The 27,791-nt window shown below is 44.5% G+C and overlaps 1 protein-coding gene and 1 long non-coding RNA gene across 2 annotated transcripts in view; one reads left to right on the top strand and one right to left on the bottom strand.

Annotated features, from left to right (window-relative positions):
• The window catches only part of LOC311517647, a 161,827-nt gene extending 140,131 nt beyond the window's left edge, over positions 1-21,696 (top strand). The window contains exon 3 of the long non-coding RNA XR_014710749.1: positions 21,398-21,696. This is a non-coding gene — a long non-coding RNA (uncharacterized lncRNA). The remainder of the gene's footprint in view (positions 1-21,397) is intronic.
• The window catches only part of PPP1R14C (protein phosphatase 1 regulatory inhibitor subunit 14C), a 74,236-nt gene that overhangs the window by 30,595 nt on the left and 15,850 nt on the right, over positions 1-27,791 (bottom strand). The gene's annotated exons all lie outside the window — the stretch shown is intronic.

Genomic DNA, 27,791 nt, shown 5'->3' with positions numbered 1-27,791 from the left:
ATGACATTTTAGTTTGGACTTCACTAGTGTTTTTCTGGAGCCAGTTGTAAAACTAAGCAAAATATCTAGATGAGTTGATGTACCCCCTGAAAAACCTCTGTGTACCCCCAGGGATACATGTGCCCCCGGTTGAGAACCACCAGACTAGAGGACCTATCAAGGTCCCTTTTCAGCCCTTTCAGCCCTACATTTCTATGATTCTATGACCCCAGGAGCTGGGACTTTAAAACACTAAAATATGAGATTTAGAAGAAGAATAATTATTGCCCACTCTCTCAAAATTGGTGGAAAACTCTGCCCTCTTCAGTTAATCAGCCACAAGAACTAACTTTACACAGTTCTGCACGATAAGCTGACCACCAGAGGCACATCATAAGAATACTGAAGAGCCAATTCAGATCCTAGCAAGGGATCTGTGTTCACTCCAGCATTCTGAAATCCTGCCGGCAAAGTGGAAATCACGACTGTGTGCTTTCAACCATCATCGTTCTCATTGGCAGGACCAAGAAGCTCCTTCCACTTAGTTTTTGATATTAGCATCCCTGCAGCTGTGGCCTTGGCTACAGCGCAATAAAGCCACCAAGAGCGCTCTACCTTACTACCCGACCACCCTGGCAAGGCACAGAGCGCTCTGACTCCGCAGCTGGAGTGCTCCTGGTACTCCACCTCCCTGAGAGGAATAACGTTTGTTGATGTAGTCTATTACTGGAGCACAGCGGCACCAGTGTGGACACCTAATGCGCTCTGATTGGCCTCTGGAAGTGTCCCACAATGCCTGTTCTAGCCACTCCGGTCATCACTTTTGAACTCTGCTGCCCTGTTCTCAGGTTACCAACCATCAGATCCGCCCTTTAAATTCCCTGGGAATTTTTAAAATCCCCTTCCTGTTTGTTCAGCCAGGCGTGGAGTGCTATAAGCGAATCTTTCCAGGTGATCATGCCTCCACGTGCCAGGCGAGCCCCAGTATGGAGAAATGGTGAGGTGCTGGGCCTCATCAGTGTTTGCGGGGAGGAAGCTGTGCAGTCCCAGCTGCAGGAATTACAATACCTTCAGGCAGATATCAAGGGACATGATGGACAGGGGCCAAGACCGGGACGGCGTGCAGTGCAGGGTTAAGGTGAAGGAGCTGCAGAATGCCTACCGCAAAGCCTGCGAGGCAAACGGCCGCTCTGACCTGCCATTTCTACAAAGAGCTGGACGCGATACTTGGGGGCAACCCCACCTTCACTCCAATGACCACCATGGACACTTCTCCCGCCTTGCTGTGCTGGGTTCGGAGGAGGAGGAAAACGCATGAGAGGGTGCTCCAGCGGAGGAAGACACGCCGGATGCCCTAGATGCATGCAGCCAGGAGGAAGGCAGCTAGTCACAGCGTCCGGTGCTTGGGGTTCCCGGTAAGCGGCTTTTTTTTCGGGAAGAGAGTTCTTCGTTGAGGGCTCTTTGGGTGAGGAGGGTTTCGGATGCATGCATGCCTAGATGCGGAATAGCGCATTGATGTAGTCTATCACGGTAATCGGCATCGGTGATCTCTTCAAAAGTCTGACAGAACATGGGCAATGCACCTGCACAGGTTTATTGGGAGAGCCAGTGTGGTTCTTGTCCCAGTCAGGCTAACGTGTTTGCACCACTGTGCCACGAGAGGACCATTGCTGCACACAGGCAAGCTGCGTATGGGCCAAGGTGGAAGCCGCATTGTAGTAGAAGACCCTCCCTTGATTCCCCGGTCACCCTCAGCATATCTTCCAGGACGATCTCCTGTGGAGAATGTTGTGACAGTGAGCTGTAGCTCACGAAAGCTTATGCTCTAATAAATTGGTTAGTCTCTAAGGTGCCACAAGTCCTCCTTTTCTTTTTGCGAATACAGACTAACACGGCTGCTACTCTGAAACCTGTTCAGTGTAGGTTTTCCCTGCAGCTGTGGCTCTCCCCAAGGCACAGAAACCCAGAGGACAGTACATCCATGAAACAATCAGTCCTCCTGGACCTTGTGCTTACTCACCATTTCTGGGGCTCCCATGGGTTGTACGCGCTTGCTTTGGGACAGGCAAAGTATGGTTTTTGTATGGACTGTGATTGCCCTCCTTAAGTCTAGGGGAATCATTGCTCTGTCTGGTGTGTACAATGCTTCCTCTGTTAAGTGTTGCATTTTGCCTGTATAGGTGCAACCTTGAGATCTCAGCTGCCAGTGTTATCACCGGCCAACAGACAGAGCACTCAGGAAGAGGCCCCATAAAAGCAAAGACGACATGCTGCAGGAAGTGACGGGTCAGTCTGTGGAAGAGAATCGAAAGGCACAGAAGCGGAGGGAGCATGAAAGGAGGATCTGCCAGAAAAAGGAGGTTTGCCCGCAGCAAAACGTGGTGCTCTGGCAGCAAAGCACAGATCGGCTGATTAGCATAATGAAGTGCCAAGCGGACTCTATCCAGGTGCTCATTACCATGCAGGCAGAGCACTAGCGCCCTTGTCCCAAAACTCTTTCCCTTGTACCCCCATGTCCCCTCCAACCCACTTTCCCCAACAGCTGGCTTCTTAGCACCCCCAGCTGCTGCCTACACCCCTAGCTTCACCTTCCACCCACGAAAACTATGACCCTTATCCACTGCACTCAACCCCCCTCAACATGCCTTATAGCCATCCTGAAGTGCAGCATTCATTGCACAGCACTCCAGACAGGATTCCAGAGTATGAAATCAGGACATACTCAAGTCTGAGTGAACCGGTCCTCACCCCCTTGCCATTGTGGTATTACGTTTTTATTTCAATAAATAAATTTTCTTTTCAATAAACAGAGTTTTTCCACTTTGAAAACATACTTTATTCATGCATAAAGCAAAATATACCTTAGCCTGGGAAAGCAACAAGCACTACAATTCAGTGTACCAAAAACAGCCACTGCACTTAACTCCTGTACAGAGCAACAGACATTACTGGTGGCTTTCAGCCTCAAATTGCTCCCTCACGGCATCCCTAATCCTTATAGCCCTGCACTGGGCCCCTCTAATAGCCCTGCTCTCTGGCTGTACAATTTCAGCCTCCAGGTGTTGAACCTCCAAGGCCCATGTCTGAGTGAAGCTTTCACCCTTCCCTTCACAAATATTATGGAGGGAACAGTACACAGATATAACCGCAGGGATGCTGGCTTTGGCCAAGTCCAGCTTCCCATAAAGAGAGCGCCAGCGGCCCTTCAAATAGCCAAAAGCACACTCCACAGCCATTTGGCACTGGCTCAGCCTGTAGTTGAACCATTCCTGGCTGCTGTCCAGGCTCCCTGTGCAGGGTTTCATGAGCCATGGCATTAAAGAGTAAGCAGGGTCTCCAAGGATCACAATGGGCATTTTGACCTCCCCTATGGTGATCCTCTGGTCTGGGAAAAAAGTCCCGGCTTGCAGCTTCCTGAACAGGCCAGCATTCCGAAAGATGCATGCGTCATGCACCTTTCCGGGCCAGCCTGCGTTAATGTCAATGAAACGCCCACAGTGATCCACAAGCACCTGGAAAAACCATAGAGAAATACCCTTTTCGGTTAACATACTCAGAGGCTAGGTGGTCTGGTGCCAGAATAGGAATATGCGTCCCTTCTATCGCCCCTCTGCAGTTAGGGAAACTTGTGCAAAACCAGCCACAATGTCATGCACGTTACCCGGAGTCACGGTACTTCTGAGCAGAATGAGATTAATGGTCCTGCAAACTTGCATCAACACAATTCCAGCGGTCGACTTCCCCACTCCAAACTGGTTAGCAACCGATCTGTAGCTGGCTGGAGTTGCCAGCTTCCAGATTGCAACAGCCACTCACTTCTCCACCGGCAGGGCAGCTCTCAATCTTGTGTCCTTGCACTACGGGGTGGGGGCAAGTTCAGCACACAATCCCATGAAAGGTTTCAGAGTAGCAGCCGTGTTAAGTCTGTATTCGCAAAAAGAAAAGGAGTACTAGTGGCACCTTAGAGACTAACCAATTTATTTGAGCATAAGCTTTTGTGAGCTACAGCTCACTTCATCGGATGCATTCAGTGGAAAATACAGTGAGGAGATTTATATACACACAGAACATGAAAAAATGGATGTTACCTTACACACTGTAAGGAGAGTGATCACTTAAGATGAGCTATTATCAGCAGGAGAGCGGGGGAGGGGGAGGGGTGGAAACCTTTTGTAGTGATAATCAAGGTGGGCTATTTCCAGCAGTTAACAGGAACGTCTGAGGAGTGAGGGGGGGGAATAAACATGGGGAAATAGTTTACATCCACTCCCAGTCTCTATTCAAGACTAAGTTAATTGTATCCAGTTTGCAAATTAATTCCAATTCAGCAGTCTCTCGTTGGAGTCTGTTTTTGAAGTCTTTTTGTTGTAATATTGCGACCTTTAAGTCTGTAATCGAGTGACCAGAGAGATGGAAGTGTTCTCTGACTGGTTTATGAATGTTATAATTCTTGACATCTGATTTGTGTCCATTTATTCTTTTACATAGAGACTGTCCAGTTTGACCAATGTACATGGCAGAGGGGCATTGCTGGCACATGATGGCATATATCACGTTGTGTCCACATATCTATTCAGGGGACACCATCATAGGGCCTAATCACATCAGCCACACTATCAGAGGCTCGTTCACCTGCACATCCACCAATGTGATATATGCCATCATGTGCCAGCAATGCCCCTCTGCCATGTACACTGGTCAAACTGGACAGTCTCTACGTAAAAGAATAAATGGACACAAATCAGATCCAACCCAACCTGACTCTTGTAATCAGGCCCAGGCCAGGTTGCAAGTCTAATTCTGTGGCTGAGGAACTTGCTCATTGCCACAGAATTATGCTTCAGATTCTCAGCTTTCCTGCTCTAAAAGAATCAGAATGATGTTTCTAGCTTGATGGTTCGGAAGATAACCTTGAAAATGTGAGCCAAACAGATGTCACCTGCCCGAGTCTGCAGAGAGCCTGGAACAGTTAATTTTAAGATATGATTAGCCCTGCTCATCTCAATCAAGTCCTTGTGGACTCCACAGCTTCAAAACTGGACATTTTCCCTTCCCCACACAGATAGTCATGGACTTCAGTGTTCTATGGCTGAATTTATCGTTTTGCTGCAGTCATGTGCCTGATTATTATTTTCCTTCTCCTACAGTTGCCTCTGGCTCTCCAACTTTCCCCACAAGGGGCAGGGGAAGAGAAACCACCACCCCCATAAGGAATAAGATGTGAGGATTGATTAAATACTCAGCTCCCAACTTGATCAAGACAGAACCTTAGGAGAGAAAGCAAAGACAATCCAACTTTGTTTCCAGCCAACCCACAGGAGAGAGAGGTATATTAATCAAGGGAACCTGGGGCAAAACGTCAAATATTGCTCAGATGTGCAGTCCCTTCTCTTACATCTGTTTTCATAAGTTCCTTCACATGACCAAATATGTCTGGAACCTCCTTCCTGAGTCCACACACTGTGACTCAACCAACCCTCCTCTCAAAATACTTCAGGGGCTTATGAACCCAAGTCAAATTTTATATCCCTTAAGAATGAAGCAGCCACATGAATCTTATTGCTGTCACCTTTTTCCTCCCAACCCCCTTCGGGCTGACCATGACAAGCTACCAGGTCTTTAAACATCCTGAAAACGGTCTATAAGAAGTGCTAACATTTTTAAAAGGGCACTGAATTAAAAATATGTAAAAGACCACCACATGTTTTTCCCCTAGTTTTGACTTGTCAAGGGACTGACAGAAGAGTCGAGGGTTGCAACTAAAAATCCTTAGTTATACTGCTGGAAACTTATCATTGGCCAAAGGAAAGTGTATGTTGACGTTTCCAGTGACAATTCTGGACAGTTCAGGGGGAATTAACAGTTATGGATGATATAGGGACTTTTTTCTTTTTTTAAATAAAAATATGGGGGGTTCGGGGGGGGGGAGAGACAGACAGACACTGACTTACGGTTCCACAATCAGAGACTGAAAGAAAATTAATTTAGAACACATGGAAATAAAGAATGTTTGAGAAGGGCAGAGCCAGCTATTTGGAGCTTTGGCCCAGTATGAGTGTACAAAATAAAGAGGGACTGAAGTGTCTAATCTGCATACAGCATTGCATTTCAAACTCTTGCAGTAGCAGCAGGGGATGTCAAGAGAAGCAACTGTAATTGGCTCTGCTGCCCATCTGTTGAGAAAACAACTAACAGAAGTACAAGGAAAAAGAACAGGGACTCCAGTTAGCATTCAGACAACCCTTTTCTATCCACCTATACTGCACTCATCACCGTAGTTTGAGCACCTGAGTTGGGGGGACTGGATGGAACTCAGACCAGTTAAACATTTTATGAGTATCAACAAACTTAATACACTATAATGTACAAGAGCAAGTTGTTTTGCTAATGCACTGTTCAGTCAGTATTCTGGCTTAATTATACTCTGCCATGTGGCAAACTAGACAGAGCAGATGGACAATAAGCTCTATTAAATTGTCAAATAACTCCACGAGTTCTGATATTTGTTAGCTTAGAAATCTTACCAAGCTCAATACCAACTACCATTCCAGAAATGATAGCATAAAAAATATTAAAGGGGCTGCTTTTTTGAAGCTCTAATCCTGAATTTCACTGAGCAACTTCAGTATCTATCCCAGCATAGGCTCAAACTCATTTGAAGTCACAAGCATGTGAGAATGGAGCACAGTAATCTGCAGCAAGCCAAGAAATAGCTGACTTCTGAAGTCAACCATTTTGTATCAGAAACACAATGAACCATAGTATTTGGATGAAAGTCATTTGGAACTAGGATTAAAGTCAGACAGTTTTGTTATTACAAAGAGGAGGGCTGGACAGGGCAAAAATCTTAGCTACAAAAAAGTTTAAGAACAAGTTTGAAAATATTTTGTTTTCCATCAGACACAAAAAAAGTGTAACGGTTAAACCCAGAAACCCTACACTGTACCTCACTCCATATAGTACTTTGATCCTCACGTCACAATGTGAGTTAAGGCAGGAATCGACTGTTTTAAAACAGTGAAATTTGAGCCTGGTTGAAAGTGCACAAGTCTCTTCATGTGAATGCAAAATTCCAACTCAAAACACTGCTACACCTAGTTTTGTTGTGCCAAGATCCATCTGCTCCAGCCAATGCATCCTCTTCTAAGCAACCCACTAACTTAGAAGCATTCTACATAAGGTTAGGGCTCCATTTCGAGATGCTTTCTGAGCTGTGGTACATCTTCTGTACTCCTCACTCCCCTGATCTGTTTCAGCATTTTGACAAACACCTTCCTCTCCCTTGCCAATCTCAATGACAGCAGGTTTCTCTTTACAGGCCTACAGGTGATACAAGTTTCTACTTCAGTGTTTTCACGGAGAAAAAAGTATGCTACCATTACACTCAACTTCCCTTCCCTATGCCATTTTGGAACACAGCACTGTTATGACAACCCTAGTACCAATTGTGATTGTAAAAAACATGACCTATGTGCAACCTTACAGCTCCACAGAGCCATTTTAAAACCACACATCAAGAGACAGAGGAGACTGGTATTTTTACAATGCTAGGACAAGAGACTTGGCAATTTCTATAAGGATAGCTAGGCCGTTCCCCTCCCCCAGCAAATAAAAGCATCTGTATCCATGGAAAATGCTTCATACCTCCCTTAGGGGAAGTCAGTATTATTCACCATTTTGTAGGAAAAACAACTGAGAGCTTACAGAAGGTCATGTGAGCAAGAGTTAGGACTCAGGTCTCTAATATATCAAAATCTCAGCCATTTTGCCACCCTGCTTTCAGATGGAGCAAGCCTAATGATGTGCTAAAGCAGCTATATTATGCAGTGTTTGCCCTGGGGGTCTGTGTCACTTTCAGTGGTGAGACCACATATTGAGGTTTCTGAGTCTGCAACTTCCCCAGAATTAGAGGCTCATAATTTTATATCCACAAGCCCCAGACTCAGTGCCAACAAGTGACCTAAACAGGGCGTCCTTACATTTGGCTATGCTGCCTCTAGGCACTACATCATATAAATGTGCTCACAGAGCCGGGAAGAGAATCCAGGGATTCTGACAGAAGTGGAAGAGGTCTGTGCTGGGGATCTCAAATTTGTGGGTTCAATCCCTGCTGATGATCCATAGCGGAGAGGGAATAGTAAAGAAAACATGCGTCAGTGCGCGCATACACACACACACAGTTGGAGAGGGACAAGGGCTAAGCTGGGACCCCCGAGAGATAAAGGAGAGGAGAAAGCTGAGTCTTTCCTGTCTTATTCCTGTTGCTTAGATTTTAACACATTTTAACAGCAATAAGAAAAGGAGGACTTGTGGCACCTTAGAGACTAACCAATTTATTAGAGCATAAGCTTTCGTGAGCTACAGCTCACTTCCTCAGATGCATATCGTGGAAACTGCAGCAGGCTTTATATATACACAGAGAATATGAAACAATACCTATTCCCACCCCACTGTCCTGCTGGTAATAGCTTATCTAAAGTGATTTCCAGCACAAATCCAGGTTTTCTCACCCTCCACCCCCCCAACACAAATTCACTCTCCTGCTGGTGATAGCCCATCCAAAGTGACAACTCTTTACACAATGTGCATGACAATCAAGCTGGGCTATTTCCTGCACAAATCCAGGTTCTCACATCCCCCCCACCCCCATACACACACAAACTCACTCTCCTGCTGGTAATAGCTCATCCAAACTGACCACTCTTCAAGTTAAAATCCAAGTTAAACCAGAACATCTGGGGGGGGGGTAGGAAAAAACAAGAGGAAACAGGCTACCTTGCATAATGACTTAGCCACTCCAAGTCTCTATTTAAGCCTAAATTAATAGTATCCAATTTGCAAATGAATTCCAATTCAGCAGTTTCTCGCTGGAGTCTGGATTTGAAGTTTTTTTGTTTTAAGATAGCGACCTTCATGTCTGTGATCGCGTGACCAGAGAGATTGAAGTGTTCTCCGACTGGTTTATGAATGTTATAATTCTTGACATCTGATTTGTGTCCATTTATTCTTTTACGTAGAGACTGTCCAGTTTGACCAATGTACATGGCAGAGGGGCATTGCTGGCACATGATGGCATATATCACATTGGTGGATGTGCAGGTGAACGAGCCTCTGATAGTGTGGCTGATGTTATTAGGCCCTGTGATGGTGTCCCCTGAATAGATATGTGGGCAATATAATTAAAGCAATTTAACACATTTAATCACATTAATGTCTCTAACAACCTGGAACCATGACCAACAGGGGGCATCAAACACTCACTCTATATAAAACAAAACCTTAGAACCAGAGAATTACAAATCTAGTCTGAAAAGCAATTTTATATTGAGGTTTCTGATTTATTACTAACCTTTGTGTTTTGTTGGGTTTTTTTGTTGTTGTTGTTGTTAAGTATTTTAAAAGTGGACATTGTACTGCTAAGCCAAGAAGGAAATACTAGTAAGATTTCAGTTCAGTTCAGTGAGATTTTATTGACATGGCAAAGCTATGCAAGAGTAGCTAAAATGTAAAAAAGGCAGCCCCATCTGAGATCTCTAACAGAAATGGGGGTATGATCCACCCAGGAAAGTGTTACATACTGTGCTTGGGTTTGGATCCCTTGTGTCCATTTACAGGACAAAGTCGCAATTTAGACCCTTATATTACAATAGAAAGAAAACTAACTAGTTCCTCTCTTTGTAGGTCTGAGTTCAAGATATCCAACATGAGTTCTGCATTTGGGAGGTGTCAAGAGAGGCTTATGAAACTGAAATCTGATGCAAAGTAGAAGTTTTTAAAAGTTTCCTACTTTTAGGAAAATGTAGCCGTTAATTCTGATAAAGTTCTCTGACATTCATGCTAAGATATTCTTTCCTCCTGTGTTTTAGCTCTTTATCCTGGATTGAGGCAACCAAGGTTATTTAGTTCCCCAAAACATGTCTGTCCTGTTTTGATGGCAATCCAAACTGGCACCAGATAAAGCAAAAGCCTCCAGGCCTTCCATTTGAAATGGTTTGGCAAACTCATCTGCTGGCCTGAGTCTGGAAAAGGTTTCCTGCCAACAAACATTAAATCCTTTCTTGCTCAGGCTTTAAGCACTGCCTAATACCAGCCTAGGAGGTCTTCACAATTATGGAGCTTCCTTCTATCATCATGACCCAGTGCTAGAGAAGATCCAACAACTGCTTTTTCCCCCTAAAAATGATTCAGTTGTGACACCATGAAAATGTTGCACTAAATTGTGTACAGTTGCTCCTTTCCCACTGGTCCCTCCCAGATTTCTCTAATGCCCTTACCATACTTCATTTTCTAGTCATTTTAATTATGCTGGAGTGCCATTACTTAATATCTGTGAGGGATCACATTTTTAGAATACCTTCTTTTTACCAATGGAAAACTTCTATGGGAAGAAGAGAGTCAGCATAATCAAAGTGGCAGATGGGTTTTAAAATCCCTTCAGACCCAGAGTAATATTAATAGACTACCCAGTTTCAAATGAAAAGTTACAGTGAATAGTTTTGACATGTTCAAACACTAAAGAAACATTAGTATTTTATCAACAATAAATCAGAGAGAGATGCCAAACTATAAGAGCAAAGTGAGAAGTGGCAGTTTAAGAATGGGCTAAACAAACACCTGTCAGACATAGTCAGTGGTGGGGGCTGGGGTCCCCAGAAAAATGTCACCCTGCCATGGCCCTGGTGCTGAAGGAGTTCCCACAGCGGGATCACAGAGATTCTCCAGTCTTGGGGCTGCAGCAGGAATGAGGGGGTGGAAAGGAGCAAGTGGGGCCATGGATGGAATGGGGCTGAGTGGGGCGGGACTGTGGGCAGACGGGGTCAGGACTGCTGGCGGAAGGACTGAGGTGGGGCCATGATTACAGCGCTGCCCCCTCCTCCCTTGTTCCAGCCCAGGGCCCCAGGAGACTTTAATCAACCTCTGGACATGGTCTAGGTAAGCTTGGTCCAGCCCAGCCTCAGCACAGGGGGATGGAGTAGACCTCTCAAGCCCTCTTCCAGCCCTATTTTTCTATGATCCTAAGTTTCTCTTTCACTGTTTATCCTGTATCCACCATGCTAGACAAACTCCTTCCATGCCCTTAACATACAGGGGAGGGCTCTGCATGTAGCAGCCTCCAAAAGTGAGTCAGATTCCACAGTACAAAAGCATTCTTTCTAGCTCACTCAGTAGAGCTTCTATGCTTTGTTTGCCGACAGCACTTGAAGTGTCATGCAGGTCATCACAAGGTGGCATAATCTGTTCCTTTCGCTGGTTTACTACTCATTTGTCTGTCATCAGTTTCATTTGATGATAACCATCTTAGTCACTGAACTCACTAGAGAAAATGAAGTTTAAACTTCACCAGACAAGTGACATGAAGTCTCCAGGATTAGATGAAACTGCATTCGTTACAGATGCTGCATGACCATACCATTGGATAAACTATTGACGTGAAACGCTGAGGAATTATTCTAGCAGTTTAATGACAATGCACTTACAAAATATACAGTCTCAACCTCCCGCTCCACGTTCAAATCCCACACTATCTTCTACCTGGATTTAAAATATATATTCAGCGTACACGAGCCTGGGGACTAGGCTTCCAATACCTGTACCGACACAATCTCAGAGCCTCACCTTCTGCAGTTTAAAAGTACAAATGTTTATTGCATACAATCACCATTCTATATGCTTTTTAAAAAATGTAACCTAGTTCATCTCTCTCGGTCTTAAGTCTTCTTACATCTCCTCCAATTTTTATTCTTCTTTCCTATAAGGCCACAGGGCCTTTTTTCTGCATTGTTATCAGTTTCTTCCTTTTCTCTGTCCATACATCTATTCTTTTAGTCCTCTGCTTCATCCTCTACATTGTGTCTCTCCTCTCAGTTCCCTCCATAATCACTATATATTTATACTGCACTATACTTTCCAATAGGATAAGAAAAAAGCCTCCTCCCTCCACATCTATACTGCCCTTGGGCTTGAACATTTTACCAGGTACAGTACTCAAGAGTTCGAGAACGAAACCTACTAGCCCAAGGACAATAATACAGAAGGCAGTGCTACTATCCAGGGGCAATACCCTCATGAGAAGGCAAACCTCTCAGCCTTTACTCACATCTGCTAGGAAAATGGAAGGTGTTGAGGTTGCTGTCAAGCTGCTACTTCTGGATACTGCTTGGGAGCGCCACATTTCACATCAGCCTCTAGCTAGCAGGAATCTAAACTTGAAACCTCCCCCAGAGCCTTTCCCAAGTGTGCTAGTGAGACAGGTAGAGGAAAATCTATTAATCTGCACCTCCTGGCTGCACCAAGGGAGCATACACATGGATTTAAGCTGCTCCACCCTCCCTCAGCCTTCTGTCTGACCTGCAGAGGCATCTCCATTACATCATCCAACCCCGGCCTCCATTTTGGGGTCCTTCTCTCCAGTGCCAAATCCTGCAACTCACTTTCCCCTATGCAGCACCAGGATGAGAAGTGACCAGATGATCAACCTTCATTCTTCTGAAGCTTGCAAGAGTTCTGGGCAGCACCACCCAGGCCCTGGAGCCATTTGCAGACTTGGAGACAGCACGATATTGGTTTAGAATGTTTATTGTTTAAATTGTCATTTTTATCAGACACTTCACTTCTCTTCTATTAGAAAGAGAAAGCTATTCTGGGGAGGTTGGTGGCACGCACCAGGAAAAGCAGCCTGCTCACCATAGGCAAATAGATTTTTCAAGTCTCTCCAGCAGTAACCTGTGCCAACATGTTCCATTAAAAGATGAACATGACCCTGTGTGACAAGCCACCCATTAGCTTTATCTGTGTAAACCTCTTGTCTGGCGGCATCTCCATGTGAACTATGTAAAACTGCACTTAGACCCTCATTGCTTGACAAGTGTGTGCAGATGGTGTTTACTTACCTTAATTAGCCCTACTGGATTCAATGAGACCACTCACCCAAGGAAACACTGCACTTAGTAATAAGTTTTTTGCAGGCTTGAACCCTTAGACTGTAAGCAGCTTTTGATAGTAACCCTATTTTTGGTCATCTCTGTGCAGCACAACATACACCTGCGGAGATTTATCTCAACTGGAAATAAACAATAATTTGAATCTATATCTTGGTGAATGGTCTAATGCAAAGAGGCTCTGTAACTGATCTGTGGAGTAATATGTGGCAAGATGATACCATCTCCTCGCTCCCACCAGCTAAAGTCACATTAAAGGAGAGCTAAAAATGCATTATAACACCCATCTCTAAAGGAATATTAGGTAGCTGCCAGAAGGATCTGACGCAATTGCAAATGGGAAGTGAGATGGTCCACAGGACACGCTCTGTTAGAGGGTGCTCTGCCCTTTAAAGGAGTTTGAGGATCCTGGCCTAATGCTTTTGGTGCCATTGTTTGACAAAAGATAAGTTAGGACATGAAAGACTTTCTAGATGAGTGACATTGAAGACAAAAATAAGCATTCTACCCAAACTTGTGAAGTTAGCTTCAAAACACTAAGATTAATGATCATTGATTTCATTAGAAAAACCCAGGCATTAGATTCACTTGAGATTTCAACAAAGATAAATAACTTGTTTTATTCTGGAAGTTACAGAAACTTATTTTGATAGCCTTATATTCAAGAACCACCATGGAGGCAATTAAACTGCCTTACCATGTCCTTACATGCTGTTCCTCATATATTTATCATGTCAACCACCTGTTCAGTTTTGGAAAGGTCACAGGCTACATTTAATAGCAAATACAGATTTGGAGGTGTGCATCCTGAAATGCTTTTTAGTTATAGTCAGAAGAGTGCCCAGATCATGGAGGTACGGTGATACAACCAAATACTTCGGAGGGTTGAATTACACAAGAAAATGCTTAAGGAAGGCAAATTAAAGCTAGAGTTACAAGATATTGCACAGAAAAAGAGCTGCATACCTACAGCTTGATAGCTGGTAAGTGTTAGACATGTAGTCAGTCTGGGAACCTGACTCAGGTGCGATGAGTATGTACAGTCTCACTTATTGAGCCGAAGTTTCACATCAGATCAATGTCATGAAATTTTGCTCTACTTTACACGCTATAATCAGTTTTCTTGCATGACTGTTCTTTAATAATGGGCACCAAAGGAAAATTTGAGGAGGAAATGCCAACACCTTTAGGCTTCTTTTCACTAAAAGAGTAACTCTGGCTCTTTCTCAGGTGTTGCCCCAACCCAGCTCTCATCCACTCACAAAATGCTCTCAGCTGAGGGTGGTGATGCTTTATACCTGGGCTAGCTGGCCCATCCTGGGGTACAGGCTAAAGCCGGAGTGCTCTTTACAGCCCAGCTGGTAACACACCTACATTGCAGTGAGGACACAGGTTAAACTATTCAAGTGGTTATAGCTCTCCAGTGCCTTCCCACAAGTGCCCAGAAAGAAGAACAAGTTCTCCCACAAGAATCAGAGCAGCTCAGCTTACTGCAGCATGAAGCACCATGAGCTATGCCCCCAGAAGTCCAGAACTTCACACAGGTAACAGCAGCACCATTGTGCGGTCACAATAATTCAGGGATGGCTTTGCAGCATGGCTGCTCACACATGATCAAGTCAAACAGGGGGTGCTTACATCTAAATGCACATCACTGGAGTTCACTCTGCAGTGAAGACATAACCCCCTAGCTTGTACAGAGAGCAATATGCACCTCGAACATTCTTACAAAGCAAGACTGATACAGGAGGCTTGCGGGAGCACTTCCTCTGAACAGCTAATTATAGAGTTTAAATGATTTTCCAGAATACACTCGTCTGGGGAAGCTTCTTCGAGCCTAACATACTGATATCGATCTCAGATATTAGAATATCGGTCCCAACAACTAAATTACTACATATTTAAAAATTCAAACGCCCATTAGAATATTAAAATCAGGATTTGCTAGATTTAAGATTCCAACAACAGGAACTCTTCTCTACAAAATTACAAGATGTGTACTGCCGAAGTTCAAACACTGTGGGCTGTGGACTGCTAGTGACCTATGAAGAGCTAGCTGGTTACATAATGCTGACAGTCTTCCTTGTTTCTCGCTACGAAATTGCATTAAGAGAAGGTAAAAGACACTCTATACCCAAGGTTTCTTTTTCATATACGTACTTGCTATAGTTCCCGTAGGATTATTATATAGTTTTAAAGGGAGGGGAAGGATAACTACAGGACACTCTTGATATGTAATCCACCCTATAAAAGAGTGGAGACACGAGACACCTTGTTTCAGGAAGTATGCTTTACAAATAAAAGCGAGGAAGGGTGGAGTGGCAATTAAATCAGAACAATGTGAGTAGGAATCTGGTAACCAGGACCTACCATGAAATACCTGAATGATTTTGGGCAAGTCACTTGACTAAGACGAGCTCTACACTACAAACTTAGCCCTGGTCTACACTAGGACTTTAGGTCAAATTTAGCAGCATTAAATCGATGTAAACCTGCACCCGTCCACATGATGAAGCCCTTTATTTCGACTTAAAGGGCTCTTAAAATCGATTTCCTTACTCCACCCCTGACAAGTGGATTAGCGCTTAAATCGGCCTTGCCGGGTCTAATTTGGGGTACCGTGGACACAATTCGACGGTATTGGCTGCCGGGAGCTATCCCAGAGTGCTCCATTCTGACCGCTCTGGACAGCACTCTCAACTCAGATGCACTGGCCAGGTAGACAGGAAAAGAACCGCAAACTTTTGAATCTCATTTCCTGTTTGGCCAGCGTGGCAAGCTGCAGGTGACCATGCAGAGCTCATCAGCAGAGGTGACCATGATGGAGTCCCAGAATCGCAAAAGAGCTCCAGCATGGACCAAACGGGAGGTACGGGATCTGATCGCTGTTTGGGGAGAGGAATCCGTGCTATCAGAACTCCGTTCCAGTTTTCGAAATGCCAAAACCTTTGTCAAAATCTCCCAGGGCATGAAGGACAGAGGCCATAACAGGGACCCGAAGCAGTGCCGCGTGAAACTGACGGAGCTGAGGCAAGCCTACCAGAAAACCAGAGAGGCGAACAGCCGCTCTGGGTCAGAGCCCCAAACATGACGCTTCTATGATGAGCTGCATGCCATTTTAGGGGGTTCAGCCACCACTACCCCAGCCGTGTTGTTTGACTCCTTCAATGGAGATGGAGGCAATACGGAAGCAGGTTTTGGGGACGAAGAAGATGAGGAGGAGGAGGAGGTTGTAGATAGCTCACAGCAAGCAAGCGGAGAAACCGGTTTTCCCGACAGCCAGGAACTGTTTCTCACCCTGGACCTGGAGCCAGTACCCCCCGAACCCACCCAAGGCTGCTTCCTGGACCCAGCAGGCGGAGAAGGGACCTCCGGTGAGTGTACCTTTTAAAATACCATACATGGTTTAAAAGCAAGCATGTGAAAGGATTACTTTGCCCTGGTATTCGCGGCTCTCCTGGATGTACTCCCAAAGCCTTTGCAAAAGGTTTCTGGGGAGGGCAGCCTTATTGCGTCCTCCATGGTAGGACACTTTACCACTCCAGGCCAGTAACACGTACTCGGGAATCATTGTACAACAAAGCACTGCAGTGTATGTCTGCTGGCGTTCAAACAACATCCGTTCTTTATCTCTCTGTGTTATCCTCAGGAGAGTGAGATATCATTCATGGTCACCTGGTTGAAATAGGGTGCTTTTCTTCAGGGGACACTCAGAGGAGCCCGTTCCTGCTGGACTGCTTACCTGTGGCTGAACAGAAATGTTCCCCGCTGTTAGCCATGGGGAAGGGGGAGGGTTGAGGGGGTAGCCACGCGGTAGGGGGAGGCAAAAATGCGACCTTGTAACGAAAGCACATGTGCTATGTATGTAACGTTAACAGCAAGGTTTACCCTGAAAGAGTGTAGCCACTGTTTTATAAAATGTGTCTTTTTAAATACCGCTGTCCCTTTTATTTTTTCCTCCACCAGCTGCATGTGTTTCAATGATCACAGGATCTTCTCCTTCCCATTGGCTAGTGAAGACTAGAAAGAAAAAAAAATGCACTCGTGATGAAATGTTCTCTGAGCTCATGCTGTCCTCCCACACTGACAGAGCACAGACGAATGCGTGGAGGCAAATAATGTCAGAGTGCAGGAAAGCACAAAATGACCGGGAGGGGAGGTGGCGGACTGAAGACAGGGCTGAAGCTCAAATGTGGTGGCAGCGTGATGAGAGGAGGCAAGATTCAATGCTGAGGCTGCTGGAGGACCAAACCAGTATGCTCTAGTGTATGGCTGAGCTGCAGCAAAGGCAGCTGGAGCACAGACTGCCACTACAGCCCCTGTGTAACCAACCGCCCTCCTCCCCAAGTTCCATAGCCTCCACACCCAGAAGCCCAAGAACGCAGTGGGGGGCCACCGGCCAACCAGGCACTCCGCCACAGAGGATTGCCCAAAAAAAAAAAGAAGGCTGGCATTCAATAAATTTTAAAGTTGTCAACTTTTAAAGTGCTGTGGGGCATTTTCCTTCCCTCCTCGGTTACCTCGGTAGTCATCCACCTATTTGTGTAATAAATGAATAAAGAATGCATGAATGTGAAGCAACAATGACTTTATTGCCTCTGCAAGCAATGATTAAAGGGAGGAGGGGACGGTGGTTAGTTTGCAGGGAAGTAGAGTGAACCAAAGGGCGGGGGGTTTCATCAAGGAGAAACAAAGAACTTTCACACCGTAGCCTGGCCAGTCATGAAACTGGTTTTCAAAGCTTCTCTGATGCGCACTGTGCCCTCCTGTGCTCTTCTAACCGCCCTGGTGTCTGGCTGCGCGTAACCAGCAGCCAGGCGATTTGCCTCAACCTCCCATCCTGCCATAAACATCTCCCCCTTACTCTCACAGATATTGTGGAGCACACAGCAAGCAGTAATAACAGTGGGAATATGGGTTTCGCTGAGGTCTAAGCGAGTCAGTAAACTGCGCCAGCGTGCCTTTAAACGTCCAAATGCACATTCTACCACCATTTTGCACTTGCTCAGCCTGTAGTTGAACAGCTCCTGACTACTGTCTATGGCTTCATGAGCCATGACATTAAGGGGTAGGCTGGGTCCCCAAGGATACATATAGGCATTTCAACGTCCCCAACAGTTATTTTCTGGTCTGGGAATAAAGTCCCTTCCTTCAGCTTTTGAAACAGACCAGAGTTCCTGAAGATGCAAGCATCATGTACCTTTCCCGGCCATCCCACGTTGATGTTGGTGAAACGTCCCTTGTGATCCACCAGAGCTTGCAGCACGATTGAAAAGTACCCCTTGCGGTTTATATACTCGCCGGCTTGGTGCTCCGGTGCCAAGATAGGGATATGGGTTCCATCTATGGCCCCACCACAGTTAGGGAATCCCATTGCAGCAAAGCCACCCACTATGACCTGCACATTTCCCAGGGTCACTACCCTTGATATCAGCAGATCTTTGATTGCGTGGGCTACTTGCATCACAGCAGCTCCAACAGTAGATTTGACCACTCCAAATTGATTCCCAACTGACCGGTAGCTGTCTGGCGTTGCAAGCTTCCACAGGGCTATCGCCACTCGCTTCTCAACTGTGAGGGTTGCTCTCATCTTGGTATTCATGCGCTTCAGGGCAGGGGAAAGCAAGTCACAAAATTCCATGGAAGTGCCCTTACGCATGTGAAAGTTTCGCAGCCACTGGGAATTGTCCCAGCCCTGCAACACTATGCGGTCCCACCAGTCTGTGCTTGTTTCCTGAGCCCAGAATCGGCGTTCCACAGCATGAACCTGCCCCATTAGCACCATGATGCATGCATTGGCAGGGCCCATGCTTTCAGAGAAATCTGTGTCCATGTCCTGATCACACACGTGACCGCGCTGACGTCGCCTCCTCGCCCGGTATCGCTTTGCCAGGTTCTGGTGCTGCATATACTGCTGGATAGTGCGTGTGGTGTTTAATGTGCTCCTAATTGCCAAAGTGAGCTGAGCGGCCTCCATGCTTGCCTTGGTATGGCGTCCGCACAGAAAAAAGGTGCGGAACGATTGTCTGCCGTTGCTCTGACGGAGGGAGGGGCGACTGATGACATGGCTTACAGAGTTGGCTTCAGGGAGCTAAAATCAACAAAGGGGGTGGCTTTACATCAAGGAGTATTTCAGGCAGGACTTCACGGAGGGTTCCAATAAGAAATGGTGCACCTAAGTTATTGTTCTTTTTGGAACAATGAGGTTAGTCTGGCCTCTGATTGATACATGGCTAGATTTACCTTTCTGCACCTTCTCTGTGAGTGACTGCAGTGTGACCTAGAGGAATGAGTCCCCTAGATGGGGGGGGGAAGCAAATGAGTACAAAACAAATCTGGTCTATTTCTTGTTTTGATCTACTCCATCTATCTTTTACATCTTTGGCTGGCAGCAGACGGTGCAGAAGGACTGCATGCCATCCACATCTCATGGCTGCCGGGCAGAAGATGATGCAATAGGACTGCTAGCAATCCGTATCGCCTGCCTGCTCACCATAGGACGGTTCAATAGGACTGACTGCAGGACAAAAGAGAATGACCTGGTCGAGTCACTCCAAATTTAGTCCCTGCGCCCACGTCTGTCCAGGCGCTCCTGGCCGATGTGGCCAGGAACACCTCAGACATGACGAGGATGGCTACCAGTCGTACTGTACCATCTGCTGCCAGAAGGCAATGGGTTGCTGCTACTGTGTAGCAATGCAGTACCACGTCTGCCAGCACCCAGGAGACATAGGGTGACGGTTACCTGAGCGGGCTCCATGCTTGCCGTGGTATGGCGTCTGCACAGGTAACGCAGGAAAGAAGGCGCAAAACGATTGTCTGCCCTTGCTTTCACAGAGGGAGGGAGGGAAGGGGGGCCTGACGATATGTACCCAGAACCACCGCGACAATGTTTTAGCCCCATCAAGCATTGGGATCTCAACCCAGAATTCCAATGGGCAGCGGAGACTGCGAGAACTGTGGGATAGCTACCCACAGTGCAACGCTCCGGAAGTCGACGCTTGCCTCGGTACTGTGGAAGCACTCCGCCGAGTTAATGCACTTAATGCACTTAGAGAATTTTCTGTGGGGACACACACACTCAAATATATAAAACAGATTTCTGAAACACCGACTTCTATAAATTCGACCTGATTTTGTAGTGTAGACATACCCTTACATGGGTATAACTATATCGCTCAGGGGTGTGAAAAATCCACCCCCCTGAACAACACAGCTGTACTGACCTAGCCCCTGGTGCAGACAGTGCTATGTTGACAGCAGAGCTTCCCCTGACAACTTAACTTCCACCTGATTAACTAGACTGAACGGAGAAGTTCTCCAGTTGGCATGGTCACGTCTTCACTAAGGGCTAGTCTACACTGGCAATGCTAAAGCGCTGTTGAGCAGCGCTTTAACATGGCACGTGTGGTTGTGGCAGGGCGCTGGGAGAGAGCTCTCCCAGCGCTCTTAGGAAAAAAAGCGAAAAACCACACCACACCACCTCCACGACGGGCACGGCTTCCAGCACTGGTGCACTGTCTACACTGGCGCTTTACAGCTCCAAAGCTTGCTGCACTCAGGGGGGTGTTTTTTCCACACTCCTGAGCGAGAAGGTTGCAGCGCTGTAAATTGCCAGCGTAGACAAGCCCTAAAGGGCTGCACCAATGCAGCTTTTTTAGGTATAGACCTGCCCTTAGTCTCTCCATCTCTAAAACTGAGGTAATACATTGGTAGCTCACAAGAACGTTCAGGTTTAGTTAATTAACATTCGCAACCATTTTGAAAACTTTGCACTGACTGTGCTTTAGAACAAAACAAAACACACATTTAGCCAGGAAACAGGAACAAAAACTACTCTGTGTACAAAAGAGCAGAGTTAACACTGTTTTTAGAACCTTGTCTTTACACAGTTTGATTGTTCTTAACTGTAGAAGAACAAAAAATAGTCTGTTAGTGTATTTTTTGTTTATATATTTGTATTAATGTATTTTTGTTTAATCACACGGGACTTTTGGTTTTTAAAAGACAGAAAAGATGTGTGTGTAATATTGGCATTTAAATGGACCAGTAGAATTGGAAATTCTCACCTCATTGAGATGACCGAGATGGAGAGGGTAAATTTCTACTTTTACTGTTGCTATTTGATTGCACAAAGTTTTCTCCAAGGCAATGTTAACACAATAGCAGCAGGTTGCAACAGAGTGCAAACCCAAGACAAAAGCTTGTCTATCAGGCAAAAGCTTATCTTTTCTGCCAAATGAAACCTTAGTATTTCTATAATATTCAGCACAGAGCCAAATTTAGGACACCCCGAAGTTATAGAATTGAATTGTTTTTGTACCCACAATTCTCCTCCCTCTGATGTTAAGTTATCACTGTTGGATGCAGTGATAAATACTGGCATGTGAGGGCAATGGTGTGGCTTACTGCAAGGGGAAGGAGGGAAGAGATGAACAAAAAACAGAACTAGTACTTTCCGCTCCTCATTTGCCCTCCAGGTAACTTCTGATCCCACTCATGAGGAAGAGATGCTGCATTCCCTCTCTGCCACCAACAGCCTCAACCACTTCCTGTATGCCAGAAGATCAAGTCATCTCTCAGACTTTCCCAGCTACCAAGCACGCCTCATCACACCCACAGCAGGCAAGCCTCCAACTCTTCTCCCAGAAACATCTATAATTCGGTTATTCATCAATGCAATGAATCTGCAACATGCTGAAAGCGGAGAACTTGGGTGCACCATAAATTAGATTAAGTATTTCTTGGATTTGTTCAGAATTAAAAACCTCATTTTTGTTTTTGAAGCTTGTGCAGGATTTCCTTGTATGTCTTTTGTGGGTTTATTAAATATGAAGTCAATAAAGAAATAAGATTTCACAGAGTTCCACTTAAAAGCCTCTGTGGTTCAAGATTTTTTAGCATAACTGTTGAAGTATAACAAGGGAAAGGAAGAAATGAGATTCAGGATGTTGATCAGGGCTCACATGAGCCAGAACATGGTTTGGCTCCAGAAACCCTCAGAATAAATTAGGTTCTGAAAATCAGAATGTACAGTTAGATGCCAGCTGTTTATTAAGTATTCTGCCTGGGAAGTAACTGGCAGATGCTTCTGTAGCTAACGTCAAGACGCAAGCATATTCCACATTTAACATGAGAATACTAACCACAAGATTATCACATACATTTTCCTTAGTAGCCCTAAGATGTTCAGTCAGCATGGGAAATCACAGCAGCCATTAGGTGCTACTGATATAATGCACTCAGCACAGCAGAGCTAGGAGCCTTGAGCCCCAGACACTGAACTTCAGAGGAATTACTCCTCACTATGGAGTGCTTCCAGGAACTGGTCCTAAATATTGTTTCTCTTTTGAAGGAAGACACAATAACCCCCTATTAATCCCCTCTCCACTCTATGCCTCCACCCATATACCTGCAATATTACTAATATCTAGTGTCAGTGGGCATGCCTTTTCAAATCCTGATTCCACTGGTTGATGGTTGGGTCAGATTTTTAAGAGGTATTTAGGTGCTTAACTCCCATTGATTTCCAAATCTGACCTTCAGTAATCTTGATTCAGGCCCTTGATCCTTTAGTCCCTCAGATTCTTTAATGAGCAGGCAAGAGGGGGAAAAAATTGAATTCCAGCACATCTAGAGATCTGATATTAAAACAATTATAAGCAAAGTGCTCTTCCAGCGGGAAGCAAGCAGGCAAACAAGCATCTATTGGTGTATCAGGTTGCTTTTATTTCTTATGTATATTATATTTCCTATTATAAGATATTCCAAAACTAGGATTTAGCTTGACAAGGGGAAAAAGGAAGTCAGAAAGGATTTGATTGAGGTAGTTGAAAATAAGGGCATAGTAAAAACTGATCCATCCTCCCTTTACACCCTGTCCCTTCACAGGTGAAACCAAGACAACATTAAGTTTAGAACCAATAAAATGAAGCTCTCAATTGCACAGTATGTAGTCAACCTGAAGGCAGTTGTGGATGCAAATACTGTGGTTGGATTCATTTATGTTTAACAACATTGTAGCTCTGCAAAACAAGTGATAAATTGACCAAGTCTCAAGCTTCAAGATGTAAACCAATTTTCTACAGTGTTTCAGGAACACATTCTTCCTACTCTCATGCAATACTGTATACTTAAGGTAAGTCCGTTTTTGCCTTCCTCAAAACATGAAATATTAGCTAAACAGTGACAAAATGGTGGCCTAGCCCAAACAGTAGGCTAATCTGAGTTAGCAGCATTTGCAATATTACGTGGATATCTGAATACACCAATTTCCTGTCTTTAAATTAACTGTCTAATGGAGAAAGATCACATCTGCAGAACAAATATTAAGAGTATTTGCACTACAACATTACAGAGCAAGTCAACCTTCTCAAAATAAGCAAACTTTAACTTGGGCGTGGTGACTAAAATATTAGTCCTGCAAGAGTCTTTCCTGCAAAAGAGCAATGGTGGCAGAGGCTTATAACGGTTCTATCTCCTCAAGAAGCTCAGAGTTCAAACATCCAAATCAATAGTTCCAGGGCCAGCTCCAGGCACCAGCTTTCGAAGCAGGTGCCTGGGGCGGCATTCTGTGTCCCACGGTGGCAATTCGGCGGCAGCTCCGCCGCTCTTCTGGGGGCAGCGGCAATTCGGCGGTGCCTGCTTGGGGCGGCAAAATTGGTAGAGCCGCCCCTGAATAGTTCCTACTGGGAGGTGCTGAGCACATTCAGCTCTGCAGGATTGAGCAAAGAGGGTTCTCCACAACTTGAATGATCAGGCCCAGAATTTGCCATCTGATTATGAGCCATCATCACGGTTACCAGAGAAATAAATCCAGCATGTCTCATACTGTCATCTCTGGCATATATTAAAAAGATTAGCAAAAATTCCACAATCATCTTATCAAAGAGTCTTTAAAAATAATCTGTTTCAGATAAAAAAAGATAAATGCAGGGTTTGGTGCACCTAACAATTTGCTTAACTTTCAAAACCTATTATTAACTATCTAGAGAAAATTGTAGTATTTTCACAGTAATAGAACTCTAGATCATTGGGTAAGTATGAGGAGCGAGCTGCCATCCAGTTACAGCAAGGTTTCAGCTTCAGTCTACTGTATTACAACATTAGCAGTGCTTGATATTCTATAGTTTTAATTACTCAAATGTCCAAACAACTTCACTGTTTTTAAAGAGGTCAGTAACAAACACAAGTGAAGGAATTGTAGTCTACTTGGTGTATTTCTATTGTTGCCTGAAAGGATCAGAGCATGAAATTGCTAAATGAGCAGTAGAGGCATTGAGCTACAGCAGATCGAGGAAAATGAGGAGGAAAAATGCAGAATTTCTTAACCAGCCCCACAACACTGGTAGTCTCAGGAACCATTTGTCAAATTCAAGTAGTATCTTCTAAGCCAGCGGTGGCCAACCTGTGGCTCCGCAACCACATGCGGCTCTTTAGAGGTTAATATGCGGCTCCTTGTCTAGGCACCGACTCCGGGGCTGGAGCTACAGGCATCAACTTTCCAATGTGCCGGGGGGTGCTCACTGCTCAACCCCTGGCTCTGCCCCCACTCCACCCCTTCCCGTCCCCCCATCCTGAGTCTGCAATACCCTCGCTCCTCCCCTCCACCCCCCCCCAGCCTCCTGCACACCATGCAACAGCTGATCGGGAGGCGTGGGGAAGGAGGGGGAGGCACGAGGCACTGGGAGCGGGGGAGCTGATGTGGGCTGCTGACGTATTACTGTGGCTCTTTGGCAATGTACACTGGTAAATTCTGCTCCTTCTCAGGCTCAGGTTGGCCACCCCTGATCTAAGCAAATATCTCATCTTCTGGTAAAATAATACAACATGCTAACCCTATTCTCAATTGTTACTTCTGTTAGATAAAGCCACTTCAGTGCAGATACGTGGTTTTCCCGTTCTCATCCTTCACACAAAGCAGAAACATTTCAATATTAATGTTTATGCATGTTGTACTCTTTAATTCACACTTACACACTAATACTTGGAAAGCATAATAAAGTTCTGAACCATCACAAGCCTTCTATGACAGGATGAAGTAATCCGCATCATTATACTAGTAGAATGATCCCAAGAATTGTTACAAGGGCATCCTACAACCCATACCGTGCTCTCCTGGCAGTATCTGGGGAAACCAGGATCATCCATGCTATGTAAAACAATTCCCAACTCTGGTCACATGCTGTAGAATCTGTAGAGACTGCACCTCCAGAGGAACACAGAGATTTAAATGAAATAATGATTTTAGATAACAGGATTAAATGACCATTTGTGCTGTGGAAGTGAGACCAAGCAGACATCCAGAGCCTGGAGGACTGGATTTCAGAACAATCAACCAGATGTAGTGTTGGGGCTGAGAACTTCAGCCTACAGTCAGTAGGCTCTAATTCACAGAGATGCTGGAAAGAATGTGAAGGAGCACAGTGCTAAATCTGAGTCTTTAAATGGTCTGCCTTCCCCTGTTAATTTCTCAGCCAAGTCTTTAAATATTAAGTTAGGACCTTGATTTGCCATCATTCTTTCTATTTTCAAGTGTTGCGAAGTGGTTCACAGCTATATTGGTGGGTAAGTTTCCCATGGAGTCCAATCAAGACCAGAGTCTATAGTTACTTAAGAGAACTCAACCCAGTTCTATGAAAAGAGAGTAATCTACTACCGTACCTCACTTATCACTAAGTTTTTTTAAGATACTTGTGCATCATTTTCAAGATCATCATGTAATCCCAGCCACAGAACAAACCTATGATGTTCATAGTGAGGCCATCAAGGCCCCAACCACAGAAAGAGGTGCGTGTGCAAGGTAGACCTTTATGATGGAACGAATTCTTTTTTACTGCAGTGGGACTCCACTCCCATATAAAAGGTGTAGACAGCTACATCCCTTGATGACCTCAGGTCTCATATTTGTGCCATTGTAAAGTGTGTGAGGAAAGTGCATTAGGGAAGACCCCCAATACCAAAAAACAATTTAGTCGGGCATTTAGAGTCTACATAGAAACTTACAGTGCAACAGGAAAGGAACATGAGGCTGAACATGAGGCTGAATATTATATGCTATTACAATTACCCTATTAACATTTAAATCAAATGCAAAAAGCTTACAGTTACTAGAACGTAATACTGTTGAGACAGTCAGATAAGAGGATTTTCACGATGCAGCACTGACTGTGCTGTAATTCTGTATTTATGGAGTCCGCCACATACAAAATTTAAATTTACAATCCTCACATTAGCAATGTACTCAGAAATGCAAGATGCCTTTTATTTTCAGAACAAAAACTGCACTATAATAGACTAATAAAATCACCTATAAATTAGAGCCTTCTGAATAAGAGTAAGAGATAAGAAAACATTAGAGGGACATCATAGCAAACATTTAGTGTGCCAGTTTTGTACTGGAGCCAGAAGGGTGTTTCACTGGATTAACAAAGCTATCAATTATGTAATAACTGAAGTCCACACACAAAACACTGACTTCCATCAAGGTTTAAGTACACTATCTCCACTACTGGTAACTACCATACAGACAAAACAGACACAGGTCATAGACACAGAAGGCATTTTGTCTATTCCCTGGAAATAGTTTGGATACTGTATTGAACAGCTTTCTAGAATAGCATGATGGATTTTTAAACAAAGGATTTTATCAGTTACCAGAATTTAAGTCAATTTATGATCTACAATCACCTTAATGAAGATTTGTACCCCAATATGTCCTCAGACTCATGCTCCTTTGTTCCAAGAACACTATTATCTTTAATAGTTACGTTTATTTAACCTTTGAATTAATTGCTTATAAAGTGACAGCCAGTACATGCAGCAGATACAGGATTTTAAATTTCACTCCCTTTCTCTAGTGCTGATAACCTGTAGAAAAATCACTTGTGTAATTCCACTCTGTGTCACACTGGGGTTGTGAGACTGCCAACATTTTAGGCCATGCAACTAGCAGTTGAACTGACAGATGGATAGTAATGGTTTAATCTACTCAATTTGTAGCGTCAAGCTGAAGTTTCTCGAGCTCAGTGGGTGGGTGGCAAGTGAGATAGAAGAAGGGGAAGATGAGAGAGAAGTACTCTCTCATGGTAGGTAAGTAAGATGGAAGTCTGCAAGAAGAATAGATTGATACTTCTGCTGCTTTGTCATCTTTGGAGACTCAAGAGAAGTCTGCTATTCAGTTATGCAAAGCAATTCTTTGAGAGCGTAGGAAATGAAGAGATTATCCCTAGTGTACAGTGAGATTGTTTGGAGATTTGTTTCCTGGTCAGGGTCCAGGGACAGCATCTTTTCAAGAAGCACCAAATACACAGTGAGCACTACTAGACTACAAACAGGAAATTCACCTGTATCTGCAAACAATAAATGAGTACAGAATCAGATTATTCACAGGGCAAACCTGAAACAATTCACTATTTGGAAAGTGAGATTTTACTTCTATTAGAATGTCTTCTTACCCAGATACCGAGTCTATTTAAAGACACTTCACTTGTGCCTCAAAACTGGAGTCTGTCATGCAATAAACATTTTCTTCATTTAAAGAGGGTTATTTTTGTTTCAAATATTTGTTTCAGTTGCAGAATTTACATCTGCTTATATGGCAAGATGAGAGGACTGGAGCAGATTCTGCCCTGACTTGCACCCTGTTAAATGCAATGCAAGTCAGCACAAAATTTGGTTGACTGTCTTATAACAGAAATAGCTTTACATTTCAAGCTATCTACCTAAAGGCAGACCAAAAAAAAAAAAAAAAAAAAGCTTATAACTATGACTACTTACAGATGTTGTTTTATAAGTACAATTATATACTTAAATAAGTGACTCATCTTTTCCTTGCTTTGTCAAAAGGCAGCCACACCCCACCACAAAGAGCAA

The sequence above is a fragment of the Lepidochelys olivacea genome (assembly GCF_965140295.1).
Source record: "Lepidochelys olivacea isolate rLepOli2 genome assembly, chromosome: 3".
Classification (NCBI taxonomy): domain Eukaryota; kingdom Metazoa; phylum Chordata; order Testudines; family Cheloniidae; genus Lepidochelys; species Lepidochelys olivacea.
The sequence above is the reverse complement of the archived record's forward strand: the minus strand, read 5'-3'. Positions and strand labels throughout refer to the sequence as shown.